At 47.2% G+C, this 26,849-nt stretch overlaps 1 protein-coding gene and 2 long non-coding RNA genes across 52 annotated transcripts in view; 2 read left to right on the forward strand and 1 right to left on the reverse strand.

Moving 5' to 3' along the window:
* The window catches only part of tpst1 (tyrosylprotein sulfotransferase 1), a 123,082-nt gene that overhangs the window by 18,462 nt on the left and 77,771 nt on the right, over positions 1-26,849 (reverse strand). The gene's annotated exons all lie outside the window — the stretch shown is intronic.
* On the forward strand, positions 1,149-2,392 carry LOC127913920 (uncharacterized). The gene is made up of 3 exons (XR_008087278.1): positions 1,149-1,654; positions 1,691-1,802; positions 2,060-2,392. It is a non-coding gene; the product is annotated as an uncharacterized LOC127913920 (long non-coding RNA).
* Positions 23,435-25,266, forward strand: LOC127913892 (uncharacterized). Of its 2 annotated transcripts, none has more exons than XR_008087153.1 (3): positions 23,435-24,728; positions 24,763-24,796; positions 24,932-25,266. It is a non-coding gene; the product is annotated as an uncharacterized LOC127913892 (long non-coding RNA). The 2 variants fall into 2 exon arrangements; XR_008087120.1 differs by lacking the exon at positions 24,763-24,796 and adding an exon at positions 24,830-24,863.

Raw genomic sequence — 26,849 nt, forward strand, 5'->3', positions numbered from 1 at the left:
AACAACTAGCCCAGGAGATAAAGACTCTCCTGTCTAGATAAACTCCTGGCCCAGGAGATGAAGACTCTCCTGTCTAGATAAACTCCTGGCCCAGGAGATGAAGACTCTCCTATCTAGATAAACTCCTGGCCCAGGAGATGAAGACTCTCCTGTCTAGATAAACTCCTGGCCCAGGAGATGAAGACTCTCCTGTCTTAGATAAACTCATGGCCCAGGAGATGAAGACTCTCCTATCTAGATAAACTCCTGGCCCAGGAGATGAAGACTCTCCTGTCTTAGATAAACTCATGGCCCAGGAGATGAAGACTCTCCTATCTAGATAAACTCATGGCCCAGGAGATGAAGACTCTCCTGTCTAGATAAACTCCTGGCCCAGGAGATGAAGACTCTCCTGTCTAGATAAGTAGCTCATGGCAGACAGTGGAGGAAGACTCTAGCTATCAAGATAAACTCATGGCCCAGAGATGAAGGTAGTTCTGAGAGCTAAACACAACAGACAGAGATGAGGTAGTTCTGAGTAGCTAGACACAACAGACAGAGAGGAGATGAAGACTAGACACCAGTCTAGATAGTTCTGAGTAGCTAGACACGACAGACAGAGGAGGTAGTTCTGAGTAGCTAGACACGACAGACAGAGAGGAGGTAGTTCTGAGTAGCTAGACACAACAGACAGGAGGTAGTTCTGAGTAGCTAGACACGACAGACAGACATGAGGTAGTTCTGAGCAGCTAGACACGACAGACAGGAGGTAGTTCTGAGTAGCTAGACACGACAGACAGGAGGTAGTTCTGAGCAGCTAGACACGACAGACAGGGGAGGTAGTTCTGAGTAGCTAGACACGACAGACAGGGGAGGTAGTTCTGAGTAGCTAGACACGACAGACAGACATGAGGTAGTTCTGAGCAGCTAGACACGACAGACAGGAGGTAGTTCTGAGTAGCTAGACACGACAGACAGACATGAGGTAGTTCTGAGCAGCTAGACACGACAGACAGGAGGTAGTTCTGAGGAGCTAGACACGACAGACAGACATGAGGTAGTTCTGAGCAGCTAGACACAACAGACAGGAGGTAGTTCTGAGTAGCTAGACACGACAGACAGGATGTAGTTCTGAGTAGCTAGACACGACAGACAGGAGGTAGTTCTGAGCAGCTAGACACGACAGAGAGGAGGTAGTTCTGAGTAGCTAGACACGACAGACAGAGGAGGTAGTTCTGAGTAGCTAGACACGACAGACAGAGAGGAGGTAGTTCTGAGTAGCTAGACACGACAGACAGTGGAGGTAGTTCTGAGTAGCTAGACACGACAGACAGAGAGGAGGTAGTTCTGAGTAGCTAGACACGACAGACAGTGGAGGTAGTTCTGAGTAGCTAGACACGACAGACAGAGAGGAGGTAGTTCTGAGTAGCTAGACACGACAGACAGTGGAGGTAGTTCTGAGTAGCTAGACACGACAGACAGAGAGGAGGTAGTTCTGAGTAGCTAGACACGACAGACAGTGGAGGTAGTTCTGAGTAGCTAGACACGACAGACAGAGAGGAGGTAGTTCTGAGTAGCTAGACACGACAGACAGTGGAGGTAGTTCTGAGTAGCTAGACACGACAGACAGAGAGGAGGTAGTTCTGAGTAGCTAGACACAACAGACAGAGAGGAGGTAGTTCTGAGTAGCTAGACACAACAGACAGTGGAGGTAGTTCTGAGTAGCTAGACACGACAGACAGAGAGGAGGTAGTTCTGAGTAGCTAGACACAACAGACAGAGAGGAGGTAGTTCTGAGTAGCTAGACACGACAGACAGAGGAGGTAGTTCTGAGTAGCTAGACACGACAGACAGAGGAGGTAGTTCTGAGTAGCTAGACACGAAAGACAGTGGAGGTAGTTCTGAGTAGCTAGTCACGACAGACAGAGAGGAGGTAGTTCTGAGTAGCTAGACACGACAGACGGAGAGGAGGTAGTTCTGAGTAGCTAGACACGACAGACAGTGGAGGTAGTTCTGAGTAGCAAGACACGACAGACAGAGAGGTAGTTCTGAGTAGCTAGACACGACAGACAGAGAGGAGGTAGTTCTGAGTAGCTAGACACGAAAGACAGTGGAGGTAGTTCTGAGTAGCTAGTCACGACAGACAGAGAGGAGGTAGTTCTGAGTAGCTAGACACGACAGACGGAGAGGAGGTAGTTCTGAGTAGCTAGACACGACAGACAGTGGAGGTAGTTCTGAGTAGCAAGACACGACAGACAGGAGGTAGTTCTGAGTAGCTAGACACGACAGACAGAGAGAAGGTAGTTCTGAGTAGCTAGACACGACAGACAGAGAGAAGGTAGTTCTGAGTAGCTCGACACGACAGACAGAGAGGAGGTAGTTCTGAGTAGCTAGACACGACAGAGAGGAGGTAGTTCTGAGTAGCTAGACACGACAGACAGTGGAGGTAGTTCTGAGTAGCTAGACACGACAGACAGTGGAGGTAGTTCTGAGTAGCTAGACACGACAGACAGTGGAGGTAGTTCTGAGTAGCTAGACACGACAGAGAGGATGTAGTTCTGAGTAGCTAGACACGACAGAGAGGATGTAGTTCTGAGTAGCTAGACACGACAGAGAGGATGTAGTTCTGAGTAGCTAGACACGACAGAGAGGAGGTAGTTCTGAGTAGCTAGACACGACAGAGAGGAGGTAGTTCTGAGTAGCTAGACACGACAGACAGAGAGCGTTAACAGACTCTTATGAACATGGTTCCGAACTAGAACACAACACTGTCTGCTGGAAGTGTGTGTGTGTTACTGTACTTAACACAACCCTCTGTCAGGCTGTGACCAGGGAGGTGTGTGTGTTACTGTACTTAACACAACCCTCTGTCAGGCTGTGACCAGGGAGGTGTGTGTGTTACTGTACTTAACACAACCCTCTGTCAGGCTGTGACCAGGGAGGTGTGTGTGTGTTACTGTACTTAACACAACCCTCTGTCAGGCTGTGACCAGGGAGGTGTGTGTGTTACTGTACTTAACACAACCCTCTGTCAGGCTGTGACCAGGGAGGTGTGTGTGTTACTGTACTTAACACAACCCTCTGTCAGGCTGTGACCAGGGAGGTGTGTGTGTGTTACTGTACTTAACACAACCCTCTGTCAGGCTGTGACCAGGGAGGTGTGTGTGTGTTACTGTACTTAACACAACCCTCTGTCAGGCTGTGACCAGGGAGGTGTGTGTGTGTTACTGTACTTAACACAACCCTCTGTCAGGCTGTGACCAGGGAAGTGTGTGTGTGTTACTGTACTTAACACAACCCTCTGTCAGGCTGTGACCAGGATGCTCTGAGAGGAGAGGTCATACTTCAGGGAGAGTCACGGAAGAGCTCTACTTCTCAAACCACCACAGGCTTGGCACCAACCTGCTGGATGGATTTCCCTGAGCCAGCCACGAGGCTCGAGCCGCCTGGTGTTGCCCTGCCCTTAGGCTCCCTGTGGGTGTGGCTGCTTGAATGTCTTAGTTGGTGCCTGGTAATGCCCAAATAGCACCCTACGGTTGCCATTTGGGATATATACTGGAACTGTACCCTGGGTGAGGCTGTGCCACGGTGGAACATCTCTCGCTCTCTCCTTCCTTCTCCCTCTCTCTCCTCCCCCCTGAGGCTAGTAAACAAGGGCTAAGATATTTACCCTGAGAATAGTAACCAAGGGCTGAGATATTTACCCTGAGGCCAGTAACCAAGGGCTGAGATATTTACCCTGAGGCCAGTAACCAAGGGCTGAGATATTTACCCTGAGGCCAGTAACCAAGGGCTGAGATATTTACCCTGAGGCCAGTAACCAAGGGCTGAGATATTTACCCCGAGGCCAGTAACCAAGGGCTGAGATATTTACCCTGAGGCCAGTAACCAAGGGCTGAGATATTTACCCTGAGGCCAGTAACCAAGGGCTGAGATATTTACCCTGAGGCCAGTAACCAAGGGCTGAGATATTTACGCTGAGGCCAGTAACCAAGGGCTGAGATATTTACCCTGAGAATAGTAACCAAGGGCTGAGATATTTACCCTGAGGCCAGTAACCAAGGGCTGAGATATTTACCCTGAGGCCAGTAACCAAGGGCTGAGATATAGCTCTGAACCAGAAGTTACATTTAGGAATGGAACCAGAAGTTACATTTAGGAATGGAACCAGAAGTTACATTTAGGAACGGAACCAGAAGTTACTTTTAGGAACGGGACCAGAAGGTACATTTAGGAACGGGACCAGGAGTTACATTTAGGAACGGAACCAGAAGTTACTTTTAGGAACGGGACCAGAAGTTACATTTAGGAACGGGACCAGAAGTTACATTTAGGAACGGAACCATAAGTTACATTTAGGAACGGAACCAGAAGTTACATTTAGGAACGGAACCAGAAGTTACATTTAGGAACGGGACCAGAAGTTACATTTAGGAACGGGACCAGAAGTTACATTTAGGAACGGAACCAGAAGTTACATTTAGGAACGGGACCAGAAGTTACATTTAGGAACGGGACCAGAAGTTACATTTAGGAACGGAACCAGAAGTTACATTTAGGAACGGAACCAGAAGTTACATTTAGGAACGGAACCAGAAGTTACATTTAGGAACGGGACCAGAAGTTACATTTAGGAACGGGACCAGAAGTTACATTTAGGAGCCTGTCCGCTGATTGAGTTTGACACCCCTGGGCTAGCGTATCTATTTATGGAACTAGCTATTTATTTAGCTAAAAACATGGGAGCCTAACATTAGCTAGCTAGCGAGCTAGTTAGCTGCTGGGACGACGTCATGGCATAGGAGAAGTTGGTAAGTGAATGTCTTTTTCCCCTCATGTCGTTTTTCGTCGGCTACACCTAGAGATGCTGCAGGTGTCATTTGGTTAGCTAGCGAGAAATGAGAATCGCTTTGCTCACTAGCTACGTTGAACTTCTATGACTGATATCAACAGTTAGCATCTCTTAGTTGTCAATCATATGTATTTGGCATCGATCAAAATGGGCAGGCAGGTTCCCCATTCAGTTGTTAAAACGTGGGTTGGGACCAGCATGCATTGCCAGGCAAGCTGCAGAAGGACGAGCAGGCTACTCATTCCTCCATCGTTTTATCAGGGCAATTTTGATGGGCCAACTAGCTGAAAACGTTTCAGAGGGTTTATCTAAACACTCCCTCGTTAAATTTGAGCACATCTCGCTCTGGCTAACACCAGTTGTTGATTATGTGTACAACTGAGGGAGAGAGAGCCTACCATTTCATGGTTGTTTGATCAATAGGAAAGTTCCTAAATGTAAGAGGACTCCCGTGGTGTTGACATATTTGCAGACATCAATTCAGGTGTATTTTGTGGCTTTTGGTGAATTACGTTCCAATGATCTAAAGTCACGCTGTTCCTAATGCCTGTAAACACACAGTCCAGTTCAAAGTGAATGATGGTCCTTCTGTAGCTCAGTTGGTAGAGCATGGCGCTTGTAACGCCAGGGTAGTGGGTTCGATCCCGGGACCACCCATACGTAGAATGTATGCACACATGACTGTAAGTCGCTTTGGATAAAAGCGTCTGCTAAATGGCATATATTATTATTATTATTATTATATTATGACAGGCCCTACTGCCTGTAAACACACAGTCCAGTTCATAGTGAATGATGACAGGCCCTACTGCCTGTAAACACACAGTCCAGTTCAAAGTGAATGATGACAGGTCCTACTGCCTGTAAACACACAGTCCAGTTCAAAGTTTCTATCTCAAGGCCATCAGACTGTTTAACAGCCACCACTAACATTGAGTGGCTGCTGCCAACACACTGACTCAACTCCAGCCACTTTAATAATGGAAAAATTGATGTAATAAATGTATCACTAGCCACTTTAAACAATGCCACTTTATATAATGTTTACATACCCTACATAACTCATCTCATATATACATATATATATATACACTGTACTCAATACCATCTACTGCATCTTGCCTATGCCGTTCTGTACCATCACTCATTCATATATCTTTATGTACATATTCCTCCTCCCTTTACATTTGTGTGTATAAATAAGGTAGTTGTTGTGAAATTGTTAGGTTACTCTTGGTTACTTGGTTATTACTGCATTGTCGGAACTAGATGCACAAGCATTTCGCTACACTCGCATTAACATCTGCTAACCATGTGTATGTGACAAATAAAATGTGATTCGAAAGTGAATGATGTCAGGCCTGTGTGGCAAATTACTTATTATCATTTGACATTGATATGAAACAGAGGGTAAATATTTGGGATGGGGCTTCCCCCGAGGCTCTGGGCAAGTATTCAAGACCCAGGAAGAAAGAGAGCATTTAAATGTCCATGTGTGGCACGGTTACATCATATGGCGACAGTTAACATCCAGATTCAACATTAACCGAGGGGGGAAAGAGGCTGTGACTCTACATGTAAACCCACTGGTATGGATTCAACATTAACCGAGGGGGGAAAGAGGCTGTGACTCTACATGTAAACCCACTGGTATGGATTCAACATTAACCGAGGGGGGAAAGAGGCTGTGACTCTACATGTAAACCCACTGGTATGGATTCAACATTAACCGAGGGGGAAAGAGGCTGTGACTCAACATGTAAACCCACTGGTATGGATTCAACATTAACCGAGGGGGAAAGAGGCTGTGACTCAACATGTAAACCCACTGGTATGGATTCAACATTAACCGAGGGGGGGAAGAGGCTGTGACTCTACATGTAAACCCACTAACAGGCTGTGACTCAAACCCACTGGTATGGATTCAACATTAACCGAGGGGGAAAGAGGCTGTGACTCAACATGTAAACCCACTGGTATGGATTCAACATTAACCGAGGGGGAAAGGGGTGACTCAACATGTAAACCCACTGGTATGGGCATGTGACTAACCTGGTAGGGGGAAGAGGCTGTGACTCAACATGTAAACCCACTGGTATGGATTCAACATTAACCGAGGGGGAAAGAGGCTGTGACTCTACATGTAAACCCACTGGTATGGATTCAACATTAACCGAGGGGGAAAGAGGGGGTAAAAGAGGCTGTGACTCAACATGTAAACCCACTGGTATGGATTCAACATTAACCGAGGGGGGAAGAGGCTGTGACTCAACATGTAAACCCACTGGTATGGATTCAACATTAACCGAGGGGGGAAGAGGCTGTGACTCAACATGTAAACCCACTGGTATGGATTCAACATTAACCGAGGGGGAAGAGGCTGTGACTCAACATGTAAACCCACTGGTATGGATTCAACATTAACCGAGGGGGGAAAGAGGCTGTGACTCAACATGTAAACCCACTGGTATGGATTCAACATTAACCGAGGGGGGAAAGAGGCTGTGACTCAACATGTAAACCCACTGGTATGGAAAGAGGCTGTGACTCTACATGTAAACCCACTGGTATGGATTCAACATTAACCGAGGGGGAAAGAGGCTGTGACTCTACATGTAAACCCACTGGTATGGATTCAACATTAACCGAGGGGGAAAGAGGCTGTGACTCAACATGTAAACCCACTGGTATGGATTCAACATTAACCGAGGGGGAAAGAGGCTGTGACTCTACATTTAAACCCACTGGTATGGATTCAACATTAACCGAGGGGAAAGAGGGGGAAGAGGCATTGTGACTCAACATGTAAACCCACTGGTATGGATTCAACATTAACCGAGGGGGAAAGAGGCTGTGACTCTACATGTAAACCCACTGGTATGGATTCAACATTAACCGAGGGGGAAGAGGCTGTGACTCAACATGTAAACCCACTGGTATGGATTCAACATTAACCGAGGGGGAAAGAGGCTGTGACTCAACATGTAAACCCACTGGTATGGATTCAACATTAACCGAGGGGGGAAGAGGCTGTGACTCTACATGTAAACCCACTGGTATGGATTCAACATTAACCGAGGGGGGAAGAGGCTGTGACTCTACATGTAAACCCACAGGTATGGATTCAACATTAACCGAGGGGGGAAGAGGCTGTGACTCAACATGTAAACCCACAGGTATGGATTCAACATTAACCGAGGGGGGAAGAGGCTGTGACTCTACATGTAAACCCACTGGTATGGATTCAACATTAACCGAGGGGGGAAGAGGCTGTGACTCAACATGTAAACCCACAGGTATGGATTCAACATTAACCGAGGGGAAAGAGGGTCCTGAGGGGGAAAGACTCTACATGTAAACCCACTGGTATGGATTCAACATTAACCACCTGGTCCTACATGTAAACCCACTGGTATGGATTCAACATTCAGGCTGGTCCTGTAAACCCACTGGTATGGATTCAACATTCACCTGGTCCTGTGACTCTACATGTAAACCCACTGGTATGGACATTAACCAGGGGGAAGTCACCTGTGACTCAACATGTAAACCCACTGGTATGGATTCAACATTCGAGGGGGAAAGAGGCTGTGACTCCTGTAAACCCACTGGTATGGATTCAACATTAACCGAGGGGGAAGAGGCTGTGACTCAACATGTAAACCCACTGGTATGGATTCAACATTAACCTGGTCCTGTGACTCAACATGTAAACCCCTGGGTATGGATCAACAGTAAACCTGGTCCTGTGACTCTACATGTAAACCCACTGGTATGGATTATGGATCATTAAACCCACTGGTATGGATTCAACATTCAGGCTGTGACTCCTGTAAACCCACTGGTATGGATTCAACAGTCACCTGGTCCTGTAACATTAACCGAGGGGGAAGAGGCTACATGTAAACCCACTGGTATGGAATCAACAGTAAACCTGGTATGGGTCCTGTAACTCTACATGTAAACCCACTGGTATGGATTCAACATTAACCGAGGGGGAAGAGGCTGTGTCCATGTAAACCCACTGGTATCAACATTAACCGAGGGGGAAGAACTCAACATGTAAACCCACCTGGTATGTCCTGTAACTCTACATGTAAACCCACTGGTATGGATTCAACATTAACCTGAAGTCCTGTGACTCTACATGTAAACCCACTGGTATGGATTCAACAGGCTGCTACATGTCACCTGGTCGAGGGGGGAAGAGGCTGTGACTCAACATGTAAACCCACTGGTATGGAATCAACAGTCACCTGGTCCTGTAACTCTACATGTAAACCCACTGGTATGGAATCAACAGTCACCTGGTCCTGTAAACCCACCAGTATGGAATCAACAGTCACCTGGTCCTGTAACTCTAAATCAAATGTATTTATATAGCCCTTCGTACATCAGCTGATATCTTAAAGTGCTGTACAGAAACCCAGCCTAAAACACCAAACAGCAAGCAATGCAGTTGTAGAAGCTCGGTGGCTAGGAAAAACTCCCAAGAAAGGCCAAATCCTAGGAAGAAACCTAGAGAGGAACCAGGCTCTTAGAGGTGGCCAGTTCTCTTCTGGCTGTGCCGGGTGGAGATTATAAACCTAGAGAGGAACCAGGCTGTGAGGGGTGGCCAGTCCTCTTCTGGCTGTGCCGGGTGGAGATTATAAACCTAGAGAGGAACCAGGCTGTGAGGGGTGGCCAGTCCTCTTCTGGCTGTGCAGGGTGGAGATTATAAACCTAGAGAGGAACCAGGCTCTGAGGGGTGGAGATTATAAACCTAGAGAGGAACCAGGCTCTGAGGGTTGGAGATTATAAACCTAGAGAGGAACCAGGATGTGAGGGGTGGCCAGTCCTCTTCTGGCTGTGCCGGGTGGAGATTATAAACCTAGAGAGGAACCAGGCTCTGAGGGGTGGAGATTATAAACCTAGAGAGGAACCAGGCTCTGAGGGGTGGAGATTATAAACCTAGAGAGGAACCAGGATGTGAGGGGTGGCCAGTCCTCTTCTGGCTGTGCCGGGTGGAGATTATAAACCTAGAGAGGAACCAGGCTCTGAGGGGTGGCCAGTCCTCTTCTGGAATGTAAATGTAAACCCACTGCTTGTTCTAAGTCCCAAGAAACAAAGAGATCTTCTGTTGAATCTGACAATTCATCTTGATGGTTGTACAGTCGTCTCAAATAAAAAAAACTGTGAAGGACCTCGGCGTTACTCTGGACCCTGATCTCTCTTTTGACGAACATATCAAGACTGTTTCAAGGACAGCTTTTTTCCCATCTACGTAACATTGCAAAAATCCGTAACTTTCTGTCCAAAAATTATGCAGAAAAATATATCCATGCTTTTGTTACTTCTAGGTTAGACTACTGCAATGCTCTACTTTCCGGCTACCTGGATAAAGCACTAAATAAACTTCAGTTAGTGCTAAACACAGCTGCCAGAATCCTGACTAGAACCAAAGAATTTGATCATATTACTCCAGTGCTAGCCTCTCTACACTGGTTTCCTGTTAAGGCAAGGTCTGATTTCAAGGTTTTACTGCTAACCTACAAAGCATTACATGGGCTTGCTCTTACCAATCTTTCCGATTTGGTCCTGCCGTACATACCTACATGTACACTACGGTCACAAGACGCAGGCCTCCTAATTGTCCCTATAATTTCTAAGCAAACAGCTGGAGGCAGGGCTTTCTCCTATAGAGCTCCATTTTTATGGAATGGTCTGCCTACCCATGTGAGAGACGCAGACTCGGGTCTCAACCTTTAAGTCTTTACTGAAGACTCATCTCTTCAGTGGGTCATATGATTGAGTGTAGTTTGGCCCAGGAGTGTGAAGGTGAACGGAAAGGCTCTGGAGCAATGAACCGCCCTTGCTGTCTCTGCCTGGCCGGTTCCCCTCTTTCCACTGGGATTCTCTGCCTTTAACCCTATTACAAGGGCTGAGTCACTGGCTTACTGGTGCTCTTTCATGCCGTCCCTAGGAGGGGTGCGTCACTTGAGTGGGTTGAGTCACTGACGTGATCTTCCTGTCCGGGTTGGCGCTCCCTCTTTGGGCTGTGCCGTGGCGGAGATCTTTGTGGGCTATACCCGGCCTTGTCTCAGGATGGTAAGTTGGTGGTTGAAGATATCCCTCTTGTGGTGTGGGGGCTGTGCTTTGGCAAAGTGGGTGGGGTTATATCCTTCCTGTTTGGCCCTGTCCGGGGGTATTATCAGATGGGGCCACAGTGTCTCCTGACCCCTCCTGTCTCAGCCTCCAGTATTTATGCTGCAGTAGTTTATGTGTCGGGGGGCTAGCGTCAGTTTGTTATATCTGGAGTACTTCTCCTGTCTTATCTGGTGTCCTGTGTGAATTTAAGTATGCTCTCTCTAATTCTCTCTTTCTTTCTCTCTCTCGGAGGACCTGAGCCCTAGGACCATGCCTCTGGACTACCTGGCATGATGACTCCTTGCTGTCTCCAGTCCACCTGGCTGTGCTGTTGCTCCAGTTTCAACTGTTTTGCCTGCGGCTATGGAATCCTGACCTGTTCACCGGACGTGCTACCTGTCCCAGACCTGCTGTTTTCAACTCTCTAGAGACAGCAGGAGTGGTAGAGATACTCTGAATGATCGGCTATGAAAAGCCAACTAATATAGTATATCATACTTCTAATATAGAACACCATACTTCTAATATAGAACATCATACTTATAATATAGTACTTCTAATATAGAACATCATACTTATAATATAGTACTTCTAATATAGAACATCATACGTATAATATAGTACTTCTAATATAGAACATCATACTTATAATATAGTACTTCTAATATAGAACATCATACTTATAATATAGTACATTGTCATTTAGCAGACGCTCTTATCCAGAGCGACTTACAAATAGTACTTCTAATATAGATCATACTTATAATATAGAACATCATACTTATAATATAGTACTTCTAATATAGAACATCATACTTATAATATAGTACTTCTAATATAGATCATACTTCTAATATAGTACATCATACTTCTAATATAGTACTTCTAATATAGAACATCATACTTATAATATAGTACATCATACTTATAATATAGTACATCATACTTATAATATAGTACTTCTAATATAGAACATCATACTTATAATATAGTACATCATACTTATAACATAGTACTTCTAATATAGAACATCATACTTATAATATAGTACTTCTAATATAGAACATCATACTTATAATATAGTACATCATACTTATAATATAGTACATCATACTTATAATATAGTACTTCTAATATAGAACATCATACTTATAATATAGTGCATCATACTTATAATATAGTACTTCTAATATAGAACATCATACTTATAATATAGTACATCATACTTATAATATAGTACTTCTAATATAGAACATCATACTTATAATATAGTACTTCTAATATAGAACATCATACTTATAATATAGTACTTCTAATATAGAACATCATACTTATAATATAGTACATCATACTTATAATATAGTACTTATAATATAGAACATCATACTTATAATATAGTACTTATAATATAGAACATCATACTTATAATATAGTACATCTAATATAGAACATCATACTTATAATATAGTACTTCTAATATAGAACATCATACTTATAATATAGTACATCATACTTATAATATAGTACTTCTAATACAGTACATCATACTTATAATATAGTACTTCTAATATAGAACATCATACTTATAATATAGTACATCATACTTATAATATAGTACTTCTAATATAGAACATCATACTTATAATATAGTACATCATACTTATAATATAGTACATCATACTTATAATATAGTACTTCTAATATAGAACATCATACTTATAATATAGAACATCATACTTATAATATAGTACATCATACTTATAATATAGTACTTCTAATATAGTACATCATACTTATAATATAGTACATCATACTTATAATATAGTACATCATACTTATAATATAGTACATCATACTTATAATATAGTACTTCTAATATAGAACATCATACTTATAATATAGTACATCATACTTATAATATAGTACTTCTAATATAGAACATCATACTTATAATATAGTACATCATACTTCTATTTTAATGCATGAAGTAAAATCAGGATTATGCCTCTGCCATTCATTCCAATTGGATTTCTCCCTGACCAATATGGCTACCAATTTCACACCATTCTGGAACTTTTCATGACATTGGGTTTATGCCTGTCTGACTTTAGCCTGCCTGTCTGTGACTATAGCCTGTCTGTGTGTCTGTGACTATAGCCTGTCTTTCTGTCTGTGACCATAGCCTGTCTTTCTGTCTGTGACTATAGCCTGCCTGCCTGTGACCATAGCCTGTCTGTCTTTCTGTCTGTGACTATAGCCTGTCTGTGACCATAACCTGCCTGTGTGTCTCTGACTATAGCCTGTCTGTCTTTCTGTCTAGCCTGTCTGACTTTAGCCTGCCTGCCTGTCTGTGTGTCTGTGACCATAGCCTGTCTGCCTGTGACTATAGCCTGCCTGTCTGTGACCATAGCCTGTCTGTGTGTCTGTGACCATAGCCTGTCTGCCTGTGACTATAGCCTGCCTGTCTGTGACCATAGCCTGTCTGTGTGTCTGTGACTATAGCCTGCCTGTCTATGACCATAGCCTGTCTGTGTGTCTGTGACTTTAGCCTGCCTGCCTGTGACCATAGCCTGCCTGTCTGTGACCATAGCCTGCCTGCCTGTGACCATAGCCTGCCTGTCTGTGACCATAGCCTGCCTGTCTGTGACCATAGCCTGTCTGTGTGTCTGTGACTATAGCCTGTCTTCCTGCCTGTGACTATAGCCTGTCTGTCTTTCTGTCTGTGACCATAGCCTCTTTGTCTGTCTGACTGTGATTATAGCCTGTCTGTCTGTGACCATAGCCTGCCTGTCTGTGTGTCTGTGACTATAGCCTGTCTGTCTTTCTGTCTGTGACTATAGCCTGTCTGTCTTTCTGTCTGTGACTATAGCCTGCCTGTCTTTCTGTCTGTGACCATAGCCTGCCTGTCTGTGACCATAGCCTGCCTGTCTGTGTGTCTGTGACTATAGCCTGTCTGTCTGTCTGTCTGTCTGTCTGTCTGTCTGTCTGTCTGTGACTACAGCCTGTCTGTCTGTCTGTGACTACAGCCTGTCTGTCTGTCTGTCTGTCTGTGACTACAGCCTGTCTGTCTGTGACTACAGCCTGTCTGTCTGTGACTATAGCCTATACTGCTGCGTATTTAATGTGAAGAGCGTCTGTCTAAAGCCTCTTGGAAGAGGAGGATCACTGGTGGCGTCAAGGCGTCGCTAAGGAGAGGGATGACAACATCTCTCTTATAAAGACATCAGGCTGTGCAGTTATGTCCCGTTACCGTGGCAACACGTTGCCAGAGAACCGCCCACGTCGCCGATACAAGAACAGCAGCTAGAAGAGACGTTTCTAGATGGTTCTCAAGGTAACCCAGGATACACACATAACACAGTTTCACTCTCTTGAACTACCTGTTATGTTTCTCTAAAACACCCACTAACAGATAGCAGCAGCAGCAGCAGCACCCCCCCCCCTCTCCTGCGTAACCCCTTGTCTACAGGTCTGAGCTAACAGATGTACGGTGTTAATCCACATAGTGTACTGTAGCAGAGCAGGGAGGGAGGAGAGCGGGGAGGGGTGGGGGGGAGAGGGAGGAGATGGAGGAGGGAGAGGGAGGAAAGGAGGTGAGGGAAGAGAGCAGAGCAGGGAGGGAAGAGAGGAAAGCAGAAGAGGAGGGAGGATAGGGAGGGAGGAAAGGAGGCGAGGGAAGAGAGGAGAGCAGAAGAGGAGGGAGGAGAGGGAGGAGGAGAAGGGGAAAGACAGAGGAGAGCAGGAAAGGGAGGGAGGAGAGGAGGGTTGGGAGGGGGGTGGGGGTCATTTAGCAGATGCTCTTATCCAGAGAGACTTATAGTCGTGAGTGCATGTTTTCGTACTGGTCCCCGGTGGGAATCGAACCCACAACCCTGGTGTTGCAAGCACCATGCTCTACCAACACACACTATTGTGTGGGAGAGATGGTAAGTCGCTCTGGATAAGAGCGTCTGCTAAATGACTTCAATGTAAATGTAACTATAACCATATAGGTGAGACCAGAGACAGAGCGGGGCCTAGGGAATGTGTACACACACACACACACACACACACACACACACACACACACACACACCGAGACACCAACAAAAACATGTAAACACCCTCCCACAGGCTTTTACACATGTCACCAATGATGCACAAACACAGGCTGACACACACACACTTTTGTGGAGACAAAGAGACAGAGGGTTAGTCCTGGAACCAATCATTAACACCCCCTCTTCAATTTGTGAAACGTTAAATTACTTGTGACGGTGTCCAATTTCATCCAAAGCTCTTGAGATCTCTCTCTCTCTCTCTCTCTCTCTCTCTCTCTCTCTCTCTCTCTCTCTCTCTCTCTCTCTCTCTGTCTCCTCTCTCTCTCTCTCGCTGTCTCCTCTCTCTCTCTGGCTGTCTCCTCTCTCTCTCTCTCTGGCTGTCTCCTCTCTCTCTCTCTCTGGCTGTCTCCTCTCTCTCTCTCTGTCTGTCTCTCTCTCTCTGGTCTGTCTCTCTCTCTCTCTGTCTCTCTCTCTCTCTCTCTGGTCTGTCTCTCTCTCTCTCTCTCCTCTCTGTCTGTCTCTCTCTCTCTCTGTCTCCTCTCTGTCTGTCTGTCTCTCTCTCTCTCTGTCTGTCTCCTCTGTCTGTCTGTCTGTCTGTCTGTCTGTCTGTCTGTCTGTCTGTCTCCTCTCTCTCTCTGTCTGTCTGTCTGTCTGTCTGTCTGTCTGTCTCTCTCTCTCTGTCCCTCTCTCTCTGTCTACTCTCTCTGTGTCTACTCTCTCTCTGTCTCCTCTCTCTCTCTCTCCTCTTCTCTTTCCTAATCATATCCCTCCCTTTCTGTCTAATCTCTCTCTCTCCTCTCTGTCTGTCTCTCTGTCTGTCTCCCCTCTCTCTGTCTGTCTCCTCTCTCTGTCTGTCTCCTCTCTCTGTCTGTCTCTCTCTCTGTCTGCGTGTCACCCTGTACCTGTATGTCTCCTCTCTCTGTCTCTCCTGTCTCCCTCTCTCTGTCTCTCCTGTCTCCTCTCTCTCTGTCTCTCCTGTCTCCCTCTCTCTGTCTCTCCTGTCTCTCTCTCTCTGTCTCTCCTGTCTCCTCTCTCTCTGTCTCTCCTGTCTCCTCTCTCTCTGTCTCTCCTGTCTAATCTCTTTCTGTCTCCCTCTCTCTGTCTCTCCTGTCTCCTCTCTCTCTGTCTCTCCTGTCTAATCCCCCATAATCTCTGTCTGTCTGTCTGTCTGTCTGTCTGTTGTCTGTCTGTCTGGTCTGTCTGTCTGTCATCTGTCCTGTCTGGTTCGCTCTCTCTCTTCAGCAGTTGCTGCTGGGGCTTGTTGACCGACATGTGTGACTGCTTCGCATTATGTATTGTTCTCTCTACCTTCTTGCCGTTGTCTGTGCCCAATAACGTACCATGTTGTTGTCGTGTGTTGCTGCCATGTTGTTGCTCATGTGTGTTGCTTGTTGTTGTCATGTGTGTCATGTGTTGCCATGTTGTCATGTATTGCTACCATGTTGTTGTCATGTATTGCTACCATGTTGTTGTCATGTATTGCTGCCATGTTGTTTCCATTGCTGCCATGTTGTTGTCATGTATTGCTGCCATGTTGTTGTCATGTGTTGCTACCATGTTGTTGTCATGTATTGCTACCATGTTGTTGTCATGTATTGCTGCCATGTTGTTGTCATGTATTGCTGCCATGTTGTTGCCATGTGTTGCTGCCATGTTGTTGTCATGTGTTGCTGCCATGTTGTTGTCATGTATTGCTGCCATGTTGTCGTCATGTATTGCTGCCATGTTGTCATGTATTGCTACCATGTTGTTGTCATGTATTGCTGCCATGTTGTTGTCATGTATTGCTGCCATGTTGTTGCCATGTGTTGCTGCCATGTTGTTGTCATGTATTGCTGCCATGTTGTTGTCATGTATTGCTGCCATGTTGTCATGTATTGCTACCATGTTGTTGTCATGTGTTGCTGCCATGTTGTTGTCATGTGTTGCTGCCATGTTGTTGTCATGTGTTGCTGCCATGTTGTTGTCATGTATTGCTGCCATGTTGTTGTCATGTGTTGCTGCCATGTTGTTGTCATGTATTGCTGCCATGTTGTTGTCATGTATTGCTGCCATGTTGTTGCCATGTGTTGCTGCCATGTTGTTGTCATGTGTTGCTGCCATGTTGTTGTCATGTATTGCTGCCATGTTGTTGTCATGTATTGCTGCCATGTTGTTGTCATGTGTTGCTGCCATGTTGTTGTCATGTGTTGCTGCCATGTTGTTGTCATGTGTTGCTGCCATGTTGTTGTCATGTGTTGCTGCCATGTTGTTGTCATGTATTGCTGCCATGTTGTTGTCATGTGTTGCTGCCATGTTGTTGTCATGTATTGCTGCCATGTTGTTGCCATGTGTTGCTGCCATGTTGTTGTCATGTATTGCTGCCATGTTGTTGCCATGTGTTGCTGCCATGTTGTTGTCATGTATTGCTGCCATGTTGTTGTCATGTGTTGCTGCCATGTTGTCGTCATGTCATGTTGCTGCCATGTTGTGCCATGTATTGCTGCCGTCATGTGTTGCTGCCATGTTGTCGTCATGTGTTGCTGCCATGTTGTTGTCATGTATTGCTGCCATGTTGTTGTCATGTGTTGCTACCATGTTGTTGTCATGTGTTGCTGCCATGTTGTTGTCATGTGTTGCTGCCATGTTGTGTCATGTGTTGCTGCCATGTTGTATTGTCATGTGTTGCTGCCATGTTGTTGTCATGTGTTGCTGCCATGTTGTATTCCTCATGTGTTGCTGCCATGTTGTTGTCATGTGTTGCTGCCATGTTGTTGTCATGTATTGCTGCCATGTTGTTGTCATGTATTGCTGCCATGTTGTTGTCATGTGTTGCTGCCATGTTGTCGTCATGTGTTGCTGCCATGTTGTCGTCATGTATTGCTGCCATGTTGTTGTCATGTGTTGCTGCCATGTTGTTGTCATGTGTTGCTGCCATGTTGTTGTCATGTGTTGCTGCCATGTTGTTGTCATGTATTGCTGCCATGTTGTTGTCATGTATTGCTGCCATGTTGTCGCCATGTGTTGCTACCATGTTGTTGCCATGTATTGCTGCCATGTTGTTGTCATGTATTGCTGCCATGTTGTTGTCATGTGTTGCTACCATGTTGTTGTCATGTATTGCTGCTGCCATGCTGTGTCATGTATTGCTGCCATGCTGTGCCATGTTGTCATGTGTTGCTGCCATGTTGTTGTCATGCCATGTTTGCTGCCATGTTGTTGTCATGTATTGCTGCCATGCTGTTGTCATGTGTTGCTGCCATGTTGTCGTCATGTGTTGCTGCCATGTTGTGCTGTCATGTGTTGCTGCCATGTTGTCCTCATGTGTTGCTGCCATGTTGTTGTCATGTATTGCTACCATGTTGTTGTCATGTATTGCTACCATGCTGTTGTCATGTATTGCTACCATGTTGTTGTCATGTATTGCTGCCATGTTGTTGTCATGTATAATATAATAATAATATATAATATATATAATAATAATAATAATAATATATAAATGCCATGTTGTTGTCATGTAATAATAATATAATATAATAATAATATGTTGTAATAAATAATGTATGCTACCATTTCATGTATTGCTGCCATGTTGTTTTATCCATGTTGTTGTCATGTGTTGCTGCCAATTGCATACATGGGTTGCTGCCATGTTGTTGTCATGTGTTGCTGCCATGTATTGCTGCCATGTTGTTGTCATGTATTGCTGCCATGTTGTTGTCATGGGTTGCTGCCATGTTGTTGTCATGTATGTTGCTGCCATGTTGTTGTCATGTATTGCTGCCATTGCATGTATTGCCATGTTGTTGTCATGTATTGCTGCCATGTTGTTGTCATGTGTTGCTGCCATGTTGTCGTCATGTGTTGCTGCCATGTTGTTGTCATGTATTGCTGCCATGTTGTTGTCATGTGTTGCTGCCATGTTGTTGTCATGTATTGCTGCCATGTTGTTGTCATGTATTGCTGCCATGTTGTTGTCATGGGTTGCTGCCATGCTTTGTCTCTGTTGTCGTGATGTGTGTTTGTCCTGTATGTTTGTTTATTTTTAATCCCAGGCCCCTGTCCCCACACAGGGCCCCGTCCCTACACCAGGCCCCGTCCCCACACCAGGCCCCCGTCCCCACACAGGCCCCCGTCCCTACACCGGGCCCCGTCCCCACACCGGGCCCCCGTCCCCACACAGGGCCCCCCGTCCCCACACCGGGCCCCCGTCCCCACACGAGGGCCCCGTCCCCACATGGGTTGCTGCCAGGCCCCCGTCCCCAGGCCCCGTCCCACACAGGGCCCCGTCCCCCACCAGGGTCCCCCCCGTCCCCACACAGGGTCCCCCACAGGCCCCCCTACACCAGGCCCCGTCCCCACACCGAGGCCCCGTCCCCACAGGTCCCCACACCCCCCGTCCCCCACAGGGCCCCGTCCCCACACCAGGCCCCCGTCCCCACACAGGGCCCCCGTCCCCACACCAGGGTCCCCACAGGAGGCCCCGTCCCCACACAGGCCCCCGTCCCCACACCAGGGCCCACACCAGGCCCCCCGTCCCCACCAGGCCCCCGTCCCCACCAGGCCCCGTCCCACACCAGGCCCCCGTCCCCACACCAGGCCCCCCCCGTCCCCACACCAGGTCCCGTCCCCACACCAGGCCCCGTCCCCACACCGGGCCCCCCGTCCCCACACCAGGCCCCCGTCCCCACACCAGGCCCCCGTCCCCACACCAGGCCCCCGTCCCCACACCAGGCCCCCGTCCCCACACCAGGCCGTCATTGTTAAAAATAAGTATTTGTTCTTAAAATGACTTGCCTAGTGCAAATAAAAGGTTAACATAAAACATAAATATAAATAACGAATACACTGGAGGGGCTGTGGTCCAAACTAGGGCACCAGAATAAATACACTGGAGGGGCTGTGGTCCAAACTAGGGCACCAGAATAAATACACTGGAGGGGCTGTGGTCCAAACTAGGGCACCAGAATAAATACACTGGAGGGGCTGTGGTCCAAACTAGGGCACCAGAATAAATACACTGGAGGGGCTGTGGTCCAAACTAGGGCACCAGAATAAATACACTGGAGGGGCTGTGGTCCAAAAGGGCACCAGAATAAATACACTGGAGGGGCTGTGGGGCACCAGAATAAATACACTGGAGGGGCTGTGGTAGGGCACCAAACTGGAGGGGCTGTGGGGCACCAGAATAAATACACTGGAGGGGCTGTGGTCCAAATAAATACACTGGAGGGGCTGTGGTCCAAACTAGGGCACCAGAATAAATACACTGGAGGGGCTGTGGTCCAAACTAGGGCACCAGAATAAATACACTGGAGGGGCTGTGGTCCAAACTAGGGCACCAGAATAAATACACTGGAGGGGCTGTGGTCCAAACTAGGGCACCGGAATAAAGAGGCTGGTGCTTGGGATGCTGCAGCCGAGGTTAATGAAGGGTAGTTTATCTGCACCATTAGTCAAAATGACAGAGTGCCTCATGCAAAAGGTGAAGGTTTATACTGTAGAGCTATGCGTGTGTGTGTGTGTGTGTGTGTGTGTGTGTGTGTGTGTGTGTGTGTGTGTGTGTGTGTGTGTGTGTGTGTGTGTGTGTGTGTGTGTGTGTGTGTGTGTGTGTGTGGGTGGTGGTGTGTGGTAGATGTTTAGGAAGAAGAATTGGCCCCAGATGAATTGAATATACAGATAATGAGAACATTCTAACAGCCAGGTGGTCGGCTATATATCTGCCTCCCTCCAAACATCCCTCCCCCAAACTACCCCCCCATCTCCCTCCAAACATCCCTCCCCAAACTACCCCCCCCACCCATCTCCCTCCAAACATCCCTCCCCCAAACTACTACCCCCCCCATCCATCTCCCTCCAAACATCCCTCCCCAAACTACCCCCATCCATCCTCTCCCTCCAAACATCCCTCCCCAAACTACCCCCCCATCCATCTCCCTCCAAACATCCCTCCCCAAACTACCCCCCACCCATCTCCTTCCAAACATCCCTCCCCCAAACTACCCCCCCACCCATCTCCCTCCAAACATCCCTCCCCAAACTACCCCCCACCCATCTCCCTCCAAACATCCCTCCCCAAACTACCCCCCATCCATCTCCCTCCAAACAACCCTCCCCAAACTACCCCCCCATCCATCTCCCTCCAAACATCCCTCCCCAAACTATCCCCCCCATCCATCTCCCTCCAAACATCCCTCCCCAAACATCCCTCCCATCCATCTCCCTCCAAACATCCCTCCCCAAAACTATCTCCCCCCACCCATCTCCCTCCAAACATCCCTCCCCAAACTATCCATCCCCCCACCCATCTCCCTCCAAACATCCCTCCCCAAACTACCCCCCCCACCCATCTCCCTCCAAACATCCCTCCCCAATCTACCCCCCATCCATCTCCCTCCAAACATCCCTCCCCAAACTATCTCCCCCATCCATCTACCCCCTCCAAACATCCCTCCCCAAACTACCCCCCCCACCCATCTCCCTCCAAACATCCCTCCCCAAACTACCCCCCATCCATCTCCCTCCAAACATCCCTCCCCAAACTACCCCCCACCCATCTCCCTCCAAACATCCCTCCCCAAACTACCCCCACCCATCTCCCTCCAAACATCCCTCCCAAAACTACCCCCATCCATCTCCTCCAAACATCCCTCCCCAAACCACCATCCCCCCCATCCATCTCTCCCTCCAAACATCCCTACCCAAACTACCCCCCCATCCATCTCCCTCCAAACATCCCTCCCCAAACTACCCCCCCCCCCCACCCATCTCCCTCCAAACATCCCTCCCCAAACTACCCCCACCCATCTCCTCCAAACATCCCTCCCCAAACTACCCCCCCATCCATCTCCTCCAAACATCCCTCCCCAAACCACCCCCCCCATCCATCTCCCTCCAAACATCCCTACCCAAACTACCCCCCCATCAATCCCCCTCCAAACATCATATCTCCCTACCATCACTCCCTCCCCCAACCAACCAACAATTCTCCATCTAAACCTCTACCAACCACCATACCTCCCTTCCTTCTCTCCCTCAAAACTACCCCCCCTCCCAGCTACCTCCAAACCTTCTCCCAAACCCTCCTCTCTGACCCCCTTCCAGACTGTGATCCCCTTCCAGACTGTGATCCATCCCCCAGGCTGTAAGACTCAAAACACACCACACTCCCTCCCCCAACACACACACACACACACAAACACCCCTCCCACACAACACACACACAGACACACACACACACACACACACACAGGCACACACACACACACACACACACACACACACAACAACATTTAAAAGAGGTCACTTCTTTACACCCAAGTCATTATGCAGCGTGCCCTAAAAACACACACACACACACGATAGCGTGTGTGGTGTGTGCGTAAGCATGTGTTTGGTATGCGTGCCTGTGTGTGTGTGTCTGTGTACCCAGTTTGTTCTTTAGCCACTAGACAGAATCAATCCATAAAGGATAACAGATTGAGAGTTAAAGAGTAGCTGGCTATATCTCCTTACTGTAATACTCTTCATATGGTTACCGTGCATCGTAACTTCATAACGCCCCTTCTCCTCTGAGAGACCATTTGGATAACAAGAGATCAATACAGACTGTTAGTAAAAAAAAAACATTTTTAAATGTGAGAAGTGCTGCTGTATGTTGGTTTCTCAGATGATACATTGAAGTTGCTGCCACAAACCAACAGACCAACCCGTCCGCATCCCTAAACGACACCCTCGTCTCTATTTGGCGCACAACTTTTGAACCAGGAAATTGACCTATCAACTTGCAAGGTAGTGTAGCGGTCAGTCAGTTCAGCAGTTATGAAATGTGAGAGAGGAAGTGGTGATGTACATTTTTTCTCAGACTACTGGGGTCCCTTCTGCTTCCCTGGTAAAAGACTCCTCTCCCTCCCCACCTTCCCTGGTAAAAGACTCCTCTCCCTCCCCACCTTCCCTGGTAAAAGACTCCTCTCCCTCCCCACCTTCCCCGGTAAAAGACTCCTCTCCCTCCCCACCTTCCCTGGTAAAAGACTCCTCTCCCGCCCCACCTTCCCTGGTAAAAGACTCCTCTCCCTCCCCACCTTCCCTGGTAAAAGACTCCTCTCCCTCCCCACCTTCCCTGGTAAAAGACTCCTCTCCCTCCCCACCTTCCCTGGTAAAAGACTCCTCTCCCTCCCCACCTTCCCTGGTAGATTCCTCTCCCTCCCCACCTTCCCTGGTAAAAGACTCCTCTCCCTCCCCACCTTCCCTGGTAAAAGACTCCTCTCCCTCCCCACCTTCCCTGGTAAAAGACTCCTCTCCCTCCCCACCTTCCCTGGTAAAGACTCCTCTCCCTCGTCACCTTCCCTGGTAAAGACTCCTCTCCCTCCTCACCTTCCCTGGTCAAGACTCCTCTCCCTCCCCACCTTCCCTGGTAAAGACTCCTCTCCCTCCCCACCTTCCCTGGTAAAGACTCCTCTCCCTCGTCACCTTCCCTGGTAAAGACTCCTCTCCCTCGTCACCTTCCCTGGTAAAGACTCATCTCTTGCGAAGTAGAAAACATGAAAAAAATACTTGTCTTGCATCCTATTCCCTCTGTAGTGCACTACATTTTGACCAGGGCCCAGAGGTAGTGCACTACGTTTTGACCAGGGCCCAGAGGTAGTGCACTACGTTTTGACCAGGGCCCAGAGGTACTGCACTACGTTTTGACCAGGGCCCAGAGGTAGTGCACTACGTTTTGACCAGGGCCCAGAGGTAGTGCACTACATTTTGACCAGGGCCCAGAGGTACTGCACTACGTTTTGACCAGGGCTCAGAGGTACTGCACTACGTTTTGACCAGGGCCCAGAGGTACTGCACTACGTTTTGACCAGGGCCCAGAGGTACTGCACTACGTTTTGACCAGGCCCAGAGGTAGTGCACTACGTTTTGACCGGGGCCCAGAGGTAGTGCACTACGTTTTGACCAGGGCCCAGAGGTAGTGCACTACGTTTTGACCAGGGCCCAGAGGTACTGCACTACGTTTTGACCAGGGCCCAGAGGGTGCCATTTGGGATGCACCCTTGTCAAAAACACTGTTCCCTGAGCATGGAAGGTTATTAACTTGGATAACATCCAGATTCCTTGTAAGTCTCTCTGGCTACTACAGAAAACTAAAATCCCATTTGGAAAACAAAGCAACGAGAAGACAGACAAATATCTAGTATCTACCCAAACATCCGGTAAGTATTCAGTATTTACAAATATACAACAATGGTGGTCTTAACGTTTAAGATGAGGGAGAACGATATTTTTTTTAAATTAGCCTTATTCCTATTACAGTACATCAGACGACTGTCATTCATATTCTATTGACCCAGCTCAATGTAACATCGATTGAGTTAGGCTACTACACGATACTCTAATTTTCCCTATACCCATCATGAGGTTATTACCGTACAACCCAGCCTATAAATCAAAGTTTACAACGTAGGTGCTGCACACAGGTCAAGAGAAACATTTGACTAATCAAGGTGACAGATAGTGACACATTCAATACCTCCTCGCATACCTCCTTCCCTGCATCTAGCTGATCTAGGGTCATAACAGTTGGGGGTCAAGGTTCAGTCTAGGGTCATAACAGTTGGGGGTCAAGGTTCAGTCCAGGGTCATAACAGTTGGGGGTCAAGGTTCAGTCTAGGGTCATAACAGTTGGGGGTCTAGGTTCAGTCTAGGGTCATAACAGTTGGGGGTCAAGGTTCAGTCTAGGGTCATAACAGTTGGGGGTCAAGGTTCAGTCTAGGGTCATAACAGTTGGGGGTCTAGGTTCAGTCTAGGGTCATAACAGATGGGGGTCTAGGTTCAGTCTAGGGTCATAACAGTTGGGGTCTAGGTTCAGTCTAGGGTCATAACAGATGGGGGTCTAGGTTCAGTCTAGGGTCATAACAGATGGGAGTCTAGGTTCAGTCTAGGGTCATAACAGATGGGGGTCAAGGTTCAGTCTAGGGTCATAACAGTTGGGGGTCAAGGTTCAGTCTAGGGTCATAACAGTTGGGGGTCTAGGTTCAGTCTAGGGTCATAACAGATGGGGGTCTAGGTTCAGTCTAGGGTCATAACAGTTGGGGGTCTAGGTTCAGTCTAGGGTCATAACAGATGGGGGTCAAGGTTCAGTCTAGGGTCATAACAGATGGGAGTCTAGGTTCATACTAGGGTCATAACAGATGGGGGTCTCGGTTCAGTCTAGTGTGTATAACAGATGGGGTCTAGGTTCAGTCTAGGGTGTATAACAGATGGGAGTCTAGGTTCAGTCTAGGGTCATAACAGATGGGAGTCTAGGGTCATAACAGATGGGAGTCTAGGTTCAGTCTAGGGTCATAACAGATGGGAGTCTAGGTTCAGTCTAGGGTCATAACAGATGGGGTCAAGGTTCAGTCTAGGGTCATAACAGTTGGGGGTCTAGGTTCAGTCTAGGGTCATAACAGTTGGGGGTCTAGGTTCAGTCTTAGGGTGTATAACAGTTGGGGGTCTAGGTTCAGTTTAGGGTCATAACAGATGGGGGTCTAGGTTCAGTCTAGGGTCATAAAAGTTGGGGGTCAAGGTTCAGTCTAGGGTCATAACAGTTGGGGGTCAAGGTTCAGTCTAGGGTCATAACAGTTGGGGGTCTAGGTTCAGTCTAGGGTGTATAACAGATGGGGGTCTAGGTTCAGTCTAGGGTCATAACAGTTGGGGGTCTAGGTTCAGTCTAGGGTGTATAACAGTTGGGGGTCTAGGTTCAGTCTAGGGTCATAACAGATCGGGGTCTAGGTTCAGTCTAGGGTCATAAAAGTTGGGGGTCTAGGTTCTCTAGGGGTTTCTAGGTTCAGTCTAGGGTCATAACAGTTGCAAACAAGAGTTTCTATCGGACAAATTCAGCTATGCTAATTCTCGTTTAAGAAACTTTTTTTTTTTTTTTTACAGAATAGGCGGAATGAATACACCCCTGATCACACCCAAACACAGTTCACTTTCATAGAAGCCACATACTGATCCCTTTGCTCGTTGTAGAATTCCTTCTCACATCTACGTGCTCTCCTCCTCTCACCATTTCCCTTCGCTTGAGGACTTCAGTGAACACCACATCAGCTGTCTGTGGCCATGCAACAAAAAAAACTAAAAAACTTCATATCATGAACGCTACGCTACATCGTTGAAACCATATTAGCTAACGTCATAGCTAGTCAATGTATCTATTATAAGTAATGAGTTAGTAAACCGCCACTATCATGCAGCACAGTGTACAGTCAGCAAATAGTTTAGCAGTTACACTGGCGGGCCCCGGTGGCAATGAATTAATTCAACCAAAAGCTTACCTTGACTTGGAAGAGTTCCAGTGTTGGATAGCCTTAGCCAGCTAGCTAACATATCATCTATTTCTGTTGGATAACCTTAGCCAGCTAGCTAACATATCATCCCGCTCAGTTGGATAGCTTTAGCCAGCTAGCTAACATAACATCCCTCTCTGTTGGATAGCCATAGCCAGCTAGCTAACATAACATCCCTCTCTGTTGGATAGCCTTAGCCAGCTAGCTAACATATCATTCCTCTCTGTTGGATAGCCGTAGCCAGCTAGCTAACATATCATCCCTCTCTGTTGGATAGCCTTAGCCAGCTAGCTAACATATCATCCCTCTCAGTTGGATAGCTTTAGCCAGCTAGCTAACATATCATCTATTTCTGTTGGATAGCCTTAGCCAGCTAGCTAACATAGCATCCCTCTCTGTTGGATAACCATAGCCAGCTAGCTAACATAGCATCCCTCTCTGTTGGATAGCCTTAGCCTGCTAGCTAACATATCATCCCTCTCTGTTGGATAGCCATAGCCAGCTAGCTAACATATCATCCCGCTCAGTTGGATAGCTTTAGCAAGCTAACTA

The sequence above is a fragment of the Oncorhynchus keta genome, chromosome 1 (assembly GCF_023373465.1).
Source record: "Oncorhynchus keta strain PuntledgeMale-10-30-2019 chromosome 1, Oket_V2, whole genome shotgun sequence".
Classification (NCBI taxonomy): Eukaryota; Metazoa; Chordata; class Actinopteri; order Salmoniformes; family Salmonidae; genus Oncorhynchus; species Oncorhynchus keta.